The 10,394-nt window shown below is 39.4% G+C and overlaps 1 protein-coding gene across 1 annotated transcript in view; it reads right to left on the bottom strand.

Moving 5' to 3' along the window:
* Window positions 1-10,394, bottom strand: part of SCAI (suppressor of cancer cell invasion) — a 191,179-nt gene that overhangs the window by 10,285 nt on the left and 170,500 nt on the right. The window lies entirely within an intron of this gene.

The raw sequence follows: 10,394 nt of genomic DNA, 5'->3' as shown, positions 1-10,394 counted from the left end.
AAAACTTTAGGTATATTTTATTTGTGGTAATAGGATATTAGAGGTAGATTTGGTCCTCAACATTTGAAAATTCAGTATTGTAGCTCAGAAGACAAGTTTAAGCAGTATATGTAAGCATCGGTATATAATCTGGATGAATATAAGAAGTGAAGCCATGAAAATGAATATGATTTTTAAGAATTTTAACATAGAGAGTGAAAAACAAAAAGAGTTGAGGGGGTACTACAAAGGGTGAAGAAAAAAATTAGAAAAACAGGAAGACAAGGAATAATTAGAGAAAAACATTATAATAAAGTGCAAGAGAAAGACAACTTCAAGAATCAGGTAATTCTCATTTGAAAACTCCTACATCATTTGGTAATTTCTGCACACTATAATTCTGGAACACATTTACAATTTCCTGGAGAAATAAATTACCACTTTTCTATGTATCTCACACAACACTTCACATGTGAAAATGTCACTTCTGCCTATTGGCCTTACTCATTACATATTAGAAAAACCAAATTTTTATTTCACCACACTAATACTATGGGCAGTGACAAAAACAAAATTCTCAAAAACCCTAAAAAAGAAAAGAATGAAAAAATACTACTGGTGAACTGTAAGCTGAACAATTTTCTCAGCTCACATAGGGCTGGGAGATGTTTGAGTTCTGATGAAACATCCTGCAGAGTGGGGAATTTTTTTTTATTTTGCTCCCCTTCCCCCCCCCCCACCAATTGGCTGCTCTCTGTGTCCATTTGCTGCTTGTTCTTTTTGTCCACTTCTGTTGTTGTCAGCGGCACGGGAATCTGTGTTTCTTTTTGTTGCGTCATCTTGCTGTGTCAACTCTCCGTGTGTGCGGCGCTATTCTTGGGCAGGCTGAACTTCTTTTGGGTTGGGTGGCTCTCCTTATGGGGCGCACTCCTTGCGTGTGGGGCTCCCCTATGCGTGGGGCACCCCTGCGTGGCACGGCACTCCTTGCGCACACCAGCGCTGTGCGTGGGCCAGCTCCACACGGGTCAAAGAGGCCCGGGGTTTGAACCGCAGACCTCCCATGTGGTAGACGGATGCCCTATCCACTGGGCCAAGTCCGATTCCCGAGTGGGGAATTTTTGTTGAAACCAGGAACATAGATTAGAGATCCAGAAGTGTCAGGCTTTACTATTACGACTTAAGAAATCTACTACCTCAGATTACTCTAAATCTACTTCAAAAAAGCTTAAAAACAAGACATAAAAAGTTAAGGAAGATTTGCAAGTTACATAATTATTGCCTGTAGCAGTTTGATATGGTTATGAATTCCAAAAATAGATACTGGATTATGTTTGTAATCTGGTCTGTACCTGGGCATGATTAAATTATGATCTGGGCTTTGATTGGGCCATGTCATTAGGACATTGAGCTCCCACCCCGATAGGTGGGGACTCACAGATAAGAGGCATGGCAAAGGACAGAGTTGAGGGTTTTTGATGTTGGAGTTTTGATGTTGGAGTTTGATGCTGAAGCCTTAAGCTGGAGTCCGAGGAAGTAAGCTCACAGAGAAAAGAGAAGCAAGCCCCTGGAAGCCTGAATCCTTGCAGATGTCAGCAGCCATCTTGCTCCAACATGTGAAAACAGACTTTGGTGAGGGAAGTAACTTATGGCCTGCTATCTGTAAGCTCCTATCCAAAATAAATACCCTTTATAAAAACCAGCCAATTTCTGGTTGCACCCCTTTGGCTGACTAATACACTGCCAGAACAAAGTCCCACACTCTAAAGGAAGACAACAAAATCCAGAACTCAACATCATAAAATTCACAATGCCCACAAGCTAAAAGAAAATTACTAGGCATACAAAGAACCAGGAATATGAGAACTACAACTAGTTGGAAAAACAATTGAACTAGAAATGACAGAGAGGATAAAATGAGAAATGACAGAGAAGATCTTCAGCTATTACATATATGTTAAAGAAAAGAAAAACATGAGTAAAATGAGAGAAATAGAAGATATTAAGAAGAACCAAAAAGAACTTGTAGAGATGAGTAATGCAATGCCTGAAATGAAAAACTACCTAGATAGATTAACAGCAGATTAGATATTGCAGGAGAAAAGCTCAGTGAACTTGAAAGCATAGCAATAGCAACTATCCAAAATGAAACACAAAGAGAAAAAAGACTTAAAAAACCCAGTTTGAGTATGCTCAACAAATCCCAGAAACCCAAGCAGGGGAAGAAACAAAATAAAACAAAACAAAAAAACCCAAAGCCACATCAAGGTACATCCTAACCAAATTACAAAAAACTAATATTAAGATAAAACCTTATAATCAGCCACACACCAAAAAAGGATCTATCATCTACTACAACACTTAATAGAACAAGTAGACACATAACATGCAAGGAAATAGAGAACTTGAACAACATTATAAACCAACATGATCTAAAAGACACACATAGAATACTTCACCCCAAAACAGCAGCATCTATATATTCATTTCAAATGCCCAGAGAACATTTACCAAGATAGGGCACATTCTGGGTAATAAAACAAGTCTCAACCAACTTACAAGGATTCAAATTATACAAAGTATAATCTCTGATCACAAAGGAATTAAGTTGGGAATAAACAAGAGAAAGATATCTTGAAAACTGCCAAATATTTGAATTTTAAACAACACATTTCTAAATAAATCATGGATTTAAAAAAAAAGGGAGGGGAAATGGATGTAGCTCAGTGGTTGAGCACCTTCTTCCTATGTACGAGGTCCTGGGTTCAATCTCCGGCCCCAGGACCGCCTGAAAAATAAAAATAAATAAATAAATAAATAGGTTGAAATAAAGACTTTCAGATAAATAAGCAATGAGGGAAATTTATCATGACCAGATCTGTATTACAAGAAATGGTAAAGGAAGAAAAATTGTACCAGATGGAAAATTAAATGTATATGAAGAATACCAGTAACGGTAAATATATGGATACCTTCCTCCTCAATTAAAATTTTTTTTAAAAAAGATGAATGACTATTTCAAGCTATAATAACCACAATTTATTATATATATGTATCATACATAGATGCCATATGTATGACAATACTAGAAGAGAGTATGGGAGGAAGAAAATGGAAGGATATTGTAAGTCTTACATTATATGTGAAATGGTATAAAATAGTAAAACAAGAGATATAGCATAAATCAGTAGAGGAGGTAAACTAAAATTCTAACATAATGAAACAAAAATTCAAATGAAGATAGAGACAGGAGAGGAAGAAAAAATTACAAACCACAGGTAGAACAAATAGAAAATAAATAATAAAATGGTTGATGTCAATCAAACCTTACAAAAAATGACATTAAATGCAAATGCAGGGAAGCGGACTTGGCCCAATGGATAGGGCGTCCGCCTACCACATGGGAGGTCCACGGTTCAAACCCCGGGCCTCCTTGACCCGTGTGGAGCTGGCCCATGTGCAGTGCTGATGTGCGCAAGGAGTGCTGTGCCATGGAGGGGTGTCCCCCGTGTAGGGGAGCCCCACGTGCAAGGAGTGTGCCCTGTAAGAAGAGCTGCTCAGTGCAAAAAAAAGTGCAGCCTGCACATGGTGGCACCGCACATAATGAGAGCTGATGCAGCAAGATGATGCAACAACAAAAAAAGAAACACAGATTCCCGGTGCGGCTGATAAGGATAGAAGCGGTCACAGAAGAACATACAGCTAATGGACACAGAGAGTAGGCAACGGGGGTGGGGGGTGGGAAGGGGAGAGAAATAAATAAATAAATAAATAAATAAACAAACAAACAAACAAAAAAATTAATCTTAAAATGCAAATGCAATTTAATACTAAAAATATCAAGTAAAAAGCAGAGATGGTCAAACTAGATAAAAAAGCAGTGCCTAACTAATGCTGTTGAAAAGAAATCCACTTTAAAGACAGACATGGGTTATAAGTAAAAAGATGAAAAAAGATATGCCTTACAGAAACCAGAAAAAAGCTGGCATGAATATATATTGAACAATCAAGACCGCAGATCAAAGAATACTGCCAAGGATAAAGATATTTTCACAATGATGAACGGGTCATTTTAAAAGAAGACAAAACAATTCTAATTATGCATGATCCTAATAACCCAATAACAGAGCTTCAAAAAACACAAAGAAAAAACAGAACTGAAATGAGAAATAGACCATGTGATGGTTAGGCTATTCTGTCAACTCAGCCAGGTAACTGTGCCCAGTTGTTTGGTCAAGCAAGCACTGGGCTAACTGTAATACAAGGGCATTTATGGACTTTAGTCACCATTGACTTTACTGCAGTGGTAAATCATAGATAGCTAGTTATAATTACACCAGTCAGGGAGATTGCCATCAGTAGTGAGTTATGCTTAACCCAATCAATTGAATCCCTTGATGCATAAGTGATTCCAGCTGAGAGAGAATTTCCCAGCTCTCTTTGGACAGCCAACATCTCCCAGAACTTGTCAAGAATCTTCATTGGACGTTCATTGGAGCTCCTGGCTGCAGCCTGCCTGTGAAACCTGGACTTGTACATCCCCATGGCTGCATGAGAGACTCTGATAAATCTCTTAACAATGGACAGATATCCCTTATTGATTCTGTTTCCCTAGAGAACCCTAACTAATACAGACCAATTCACAATTATAATTAGAGGTGAGATGCTCCTTTCTCAGGGATAGAACAAGGAGACAGAAAATCAGTAAGAATATAGACTTGGACACTTTAAATTAGTTCAAAATGAAATTGAACAAATTTACGCATATATAACATTCGATTCAATAATAGCAGAACAGGGGGAAACGGACTTTGGCCCAGTGGTTAGGGCGTCCGTCTACCACATGGGAGGCCCGCGGTTCAAGCCCCGGGCCTCCTTGATCCATGTGGAGCTGGCCCATGCGCAGTGCTGATGCGCGCAAGGAGTGCTGTGCTACACAGGAGTGTCCCCCTCGTAGGGGAGCCCCACGCGCAAGGAGTGCACCCATAAGGAGAGCCGCCCAGCGCGAAGGAGGGAGCAGCCTGCCGAGGAATGGCGCCGCCCACACTTCCCGTGCCGCTGACAACAACAGTAGCGGACAAATAAACAAGACGCAGCAAAAAGACACAGAAAACAGACAACCGGGGGAGGGGAGGGGAATTAAATAAATTAAAAAAAAAAAAAAAGATTGAGCTTAAAAAAAAAAAATAATAGCAGAACAGAGAAGCGTACTTGGCCCAATGGATAGGGTGTTCGTCTACCACATGGGAGGTCCATGGTTCAAACCCCGGGCCTCCTTGACCCGTGTGGAGCTGGCCCATGCGCAGTGCTGATGCGTGCAAGGAGTGCCGTGCCACACAGGGGTGTCCCCCGCGAAGGAGTGCGCCCCGTAAGGAGAGCCGCCCAGCGTGAAAGAAAGTGCAGCCTGCCCAGGAATGGTGCCACACACACGGACAGCTGACAAAGCAAGATGATATAACAACAACAACAAAAAAGAGACACAGATTCCTGTGCCACTGACAATAGAAGCGGAGAAAAGAACTTGCAGCAAAACAGACACATGGAATAGACAACTGGGGGGAAGGGGAGAGAAATAAATTTTTTTAAAAATCTTAAAAAAAAAATAGAATACACGTTCTTTTCAAGTGCAGATGGAACCCTCACCAAAATAACATATATGCTGAGACATAATAGAGATCCAAATAAATTTAATATTATTGAAGTCATACATTAAAGTAGTGCTTAAAAGGATAAAAGAGAAAAATATCAGAAGAGAAAAAATGTTTTCAGATCTAATGTTATTAAACTAGAATTATGAAAGCAAATTAAAATCAGAGTAAGTAAAAAGAATAAAAATAAAAGCATGAATGGAAATCGGAGAAATGGAAAAGAGACAAAGAGTAGTGAATAATTAATGAAATCAAAAGCAGTTCTTTGAAAAGATCATTAAAATTGATAAACCTTTAGCTAGACTGAAAAAAAAAAGAAAGAAGAAACAAATTACCGATATGAGACATGAAAGATCACTAGAGAGCCTGCAAGGATTAAAGGAATAAATGAATATTATGAACAAGTTTATGGCAATACATTAGACAAAAGCCTGGCAGGACATGAATTATCAAAATTGACTCGAGAAGAAATAGAAAACCTGGATAGACCTTTGAAACTGGATTCGTAACTTAAAACCTTCAAAAAAGAAAACTTCAGGGCTATATGGTTCATTGATAAACTCTATCAACCATTCAAAGAAGAAATAATACCAATTCTCACAAACTCTTTAAGAATTCTATGAGAAAGGAACACATTCCAACACATGGAAAAGGGTAAGCTTTTCAACAAAAGGCACTAGAATGCATATCCAAATATTTATAAAATGAATTTAACTCTTACCTCACACCTTAAGCAAAAATTAACTCAAAATAGATGATAGGTCTAAATGTACAAGCTAAAACTATAAAACTACCAGAAGAAAACATAGGAAAAAATCTTTTTGATTTTGAAATAGGCAAAGATTTCTTAAATTGAACACAGAAACACAAAACATTGAAGAAAAAAATTGATAAAATAAAACTTCACCAAAATTTTTAAAAGTCTCATTCTTCAAAACCTACTATTAAGCACCCCAGTGTGACAGAATTGGATTCAGTTGTGGTTTCTCTAAATATGGCTCTTTGGTTCATTTTATTTGAACCTATAGTTGGTGCTGGAGTTGATAGGTATACGTCCAAGAGACTTGAATCTTCGGACTGTCCATGTGCCAACTGGACCCTGAGCCTCAACGGAGTTGCAACACCTACTTTCCAGTTCATTGGACTCACCCAGGACAACTAACAAGGAGGTGATGATGGACAATCACCATACCAAGGAACTGAGAGAGCCTACGAATGCAAGCAAGAGTCCCATCCATGGGCCATATGGAACCGAAGCCCCCTCTCAATTAGAGATGGAGGGGGCATCACCATCCCAGAATCTTCAGGATTGGAGAATGAACTCTGGACTAGAGTGGACTTACTGGTATTCTACTATAGACTTATTGTGATTCTAGGAATGGAAGAACTTATACCATTGATATGTAGGCAGGCAGTGGCTGCTGGAAGTTCTGAGGTTAGGGAGAGGGAAAATGGGTGTAACACAGGGGCATTTTCGGGACTTGGGAATTGTCCTGAATGACATTCCAACAACAGATACAGTCCTGCCATAACCTACAGAACTGTGTGGAAGAGTGCATAAACTATAGTGTAAACTATAATCCATGCTTAATGGCAATGCTCCAAAATGTATTCATCAATTGCAATGAATGTACCACACACACATAATACATATATATTTTTTTTTCTACCCAAGTGAAAAAACAAACAAAAAACCCACAAAACCTATTTTTTCCCATTTCTCACATTTTTTTGTCTTTATTAATTTTTTTATTGTTACATTAAAAAAATATGAGGTCCCCATATACCCCCCACCCCACTCACCCCACTCCTCCCCCCATAACAACAACCTCCTCCATCATCATGAGATATTCATTGCACTTGGTGAATACATCTCTGCACCTTGTGGTCAATGGTCCACGCCACAGCCCACATTCTCCCACAGTCCACCCAGTGGGCCATGGGAGGACATACAGTGTCTGGTAACTGTCCCTGCAGCACCACCCAGGACAACTCCAACCCCCGAAAATGCCCCCACATCTCATCTCTTCCTCTCACTCCCTGCCCCCAGCAGCCACCATGGCCACTTTCAAAACCTAATGTTAAGGAAAGAAAAAGGCAAGCCACAGAATGAAATACATATATCTGACAAAAGACTTGTATCCAGAAAACATTAAAAAACAACAACAACAAAAAACTCTTAAGAATAAACCTCAATAATAAAAAGATAACCAATTAATGAAGTGGGCAAAGAGCTTCAACATAGTTCACAAATAAGATATATGAATTACCAATTAACACATGAAAAAATGTTCAATATCATTATTCACTAGTGAAAGACTAATTAAAATCACAAAAAATACAACTATGTACCCACTAGAGTGTTGTTTTTTTTCTTCTTCTTCTTCTTTACCCACTAGAATATTTAAAATTAAAAAGATTGATAACACCAAAGGTAGGTAAGGATGTAGAACAGCTTTCATAGACTATTGGTAAGAATGTAAAATGTTACAGAGACTTTAAAAAAACCTACGAATGGGAAACAGATGGGGCTCAACCAATTGGGTTTCTGCCTACCATATAGAAGATCAAGGGTTCGATGCCCAAGGCCTCCTGGTGAGGGCAAGCTGGCCCACGCAGAGTGCCAGCCCACATGGGAATGCAGCCCCATGCAGGAGTGCCGGCCGATGTGGAGAGTGGGTGCAGCAAAATGACACAAAAGCAGTTGGGTGCCTGCCTACCACACAGGAGGTCCCAGGTTTGGTTCCTAGTGCCTCTTAAAGAAGACAGGCAAGATCGCGAGGTGACATATAGCTGGTGTAGCGAGCTGACGCAACAAGATGACACAAGTTAATGCAATGAAGAATAACCAGAAGGAAACACAATGAGAGACACAACAAGCAGGAGAAGAGGTGGCTCAAGCCATTAGGAATGCCTCCCTCCCACATAAGAGGTCCAGGGTTCAGTTCCTGGTGCATCCTAAAAAGATGACAAGCACATAACGAATGGACACAGAGAGCAGATAGTGAGTGCAAAACGAGGGGTGGGGGAGGAATAAATAAATAAAATAAATCTTAAAAAAAAAAAAGATGTGGCAGCAGACTTGGCCCAGTGGTTAGGGCATCCATCTACCACATGGGAGGTCCGCGGTTCAAACCCCGGGTCTCCTTGACCCATGTGGAGCTGGCCCATGCACAGTGCTGATGCGCGCAAGGAGTGCTGTACCATGCAGGGGTGTCCCCTGCGTAGGGGAGCCCCACGCACAAGGGATGCGCCCCGTAAGGAGAGCCGCCCAGCGCGAAAGAAAGTGCAGCTTGCCCAAGAATGGCGCCACACACATCGAGAGCTGACACAACAAGATGACGCAACAAAAAGAAACACAGATTCCCGTGCTGCTGACGACAACAGAAGCAGACAAAGAAGACGTAGCAAACAGACACAGAGAACAGACAACCGGGGTGGGGGGGATGGGGAGAGAAATAAATAAATAAATAAATCTTAAAAAAAAAAGATGTATTGATATATTTTAAGAGGGATGGATACATGAACAAATATGTGAGAAAGCAAATATATCAAACTGTTAACTGCAGAATCTAAGCGGTGGGTATATGAATACTCACCATAAAATTTTTTCACATTTAATATTATAGTGAAATTTTGGAGAATATAACAATATTTTGAGAAAAAAGTCTTTAAACTTTTAAAAAAATTTCTCCCCACCTTTGTCTGCTCTCTGTGTCCATTCGCTGTGTATTCTTTAAAAATAACATTATTTTGAGACAAAAAGTCTTTAAACTTAAAAAAAAAAATTCTCCCCCCCATTGTCTGCTCTCTGGGTCTATTTGCTGTGATTCTTCTGTGTCTACTTGTCTTCTCTTTCTGGCAGCACCAGGAACCAATCCTGGGACCTCCGGAGTGGGAGAGAGAGGTTCACTTTCTTGCACCACCTCAGCTTCCTGGTTTGCTTTGTCTTTTATTGTCTCCCCTCTGTTTCTCTTTTTCTTGTGTCACTCTGCTGCACCAGCTCTCTGCTTGGGGCAGCTCACCACAAAGGCCAGTGCTCCATGTGGGCCAGCTCTCTGCAGCTTGCCTTCACCAGGAGGCACTGGGAATCAAACCCTGAACCTCTCATATAGTAGATGGGAGCCCAGTCACTTGAGCCATATCCACCACCCTCTTTAAACATTTTTAAACAAACATTTAAAAACTGTTCAGCTGTATTTGAAGAAGAACCAAACGTTATTTATAGAAGTGAGAGATATAGTAGCTAAAATTTTAAAAATCGCAATTACACTGTTGTATAGGTACATAAATACAGAGAAAGAACCAAATTACTTGATAGGAAAATGGACAAGACTTGCAGAAAAACACATATGAAATGAAAATTAAAACCACAATGAGCTTTATACCTACCATATTCATATAAAATATAAAATATGAATACAACAAGTATTGGAAAGAATTAGAGTAACAGCTCTCTTACACATTGCTACTGGGAATGTAAATTAATATAATCACTTAGGAAAACAGTTTGCCATTATCTAATAAAGTTAAATATGCCTATATACTCTAACCTAGCAATTGCACTACTAGGTACATTCTCCTGAGAAAATCTTATATATATGTACCAGAAAACTGATACAGAATTTCACTGTGGCATCATTTGTAAAACTGAAAAACTAGAAACAACCCACATTTCCATTATCAGTAGTATAGATAAGTAATTTGAGAGATAGCCAAATAATTGAATCCTACAGAGCAGTGAAAGAAATTATAATGGTTGATACAGTT

This window comes from Dasypus novemcinctus, chromosome 8 (genome assembly GCF_030445035.2).
Source record: "Dasypus novemcinctus isolate mDasNov1 chromosome 8, mDasNov1.1.hap2, whole genome shotgun sequence".
NCBI lineage: Eukaryota > Metazoa > Chordata > Mammalia > Cingulata > Dasypodidae > Dasypus > Dasypus novemcinctus.
This window is presented reverse-complemented; position numbering and strand designations above follow the sequence as displayed.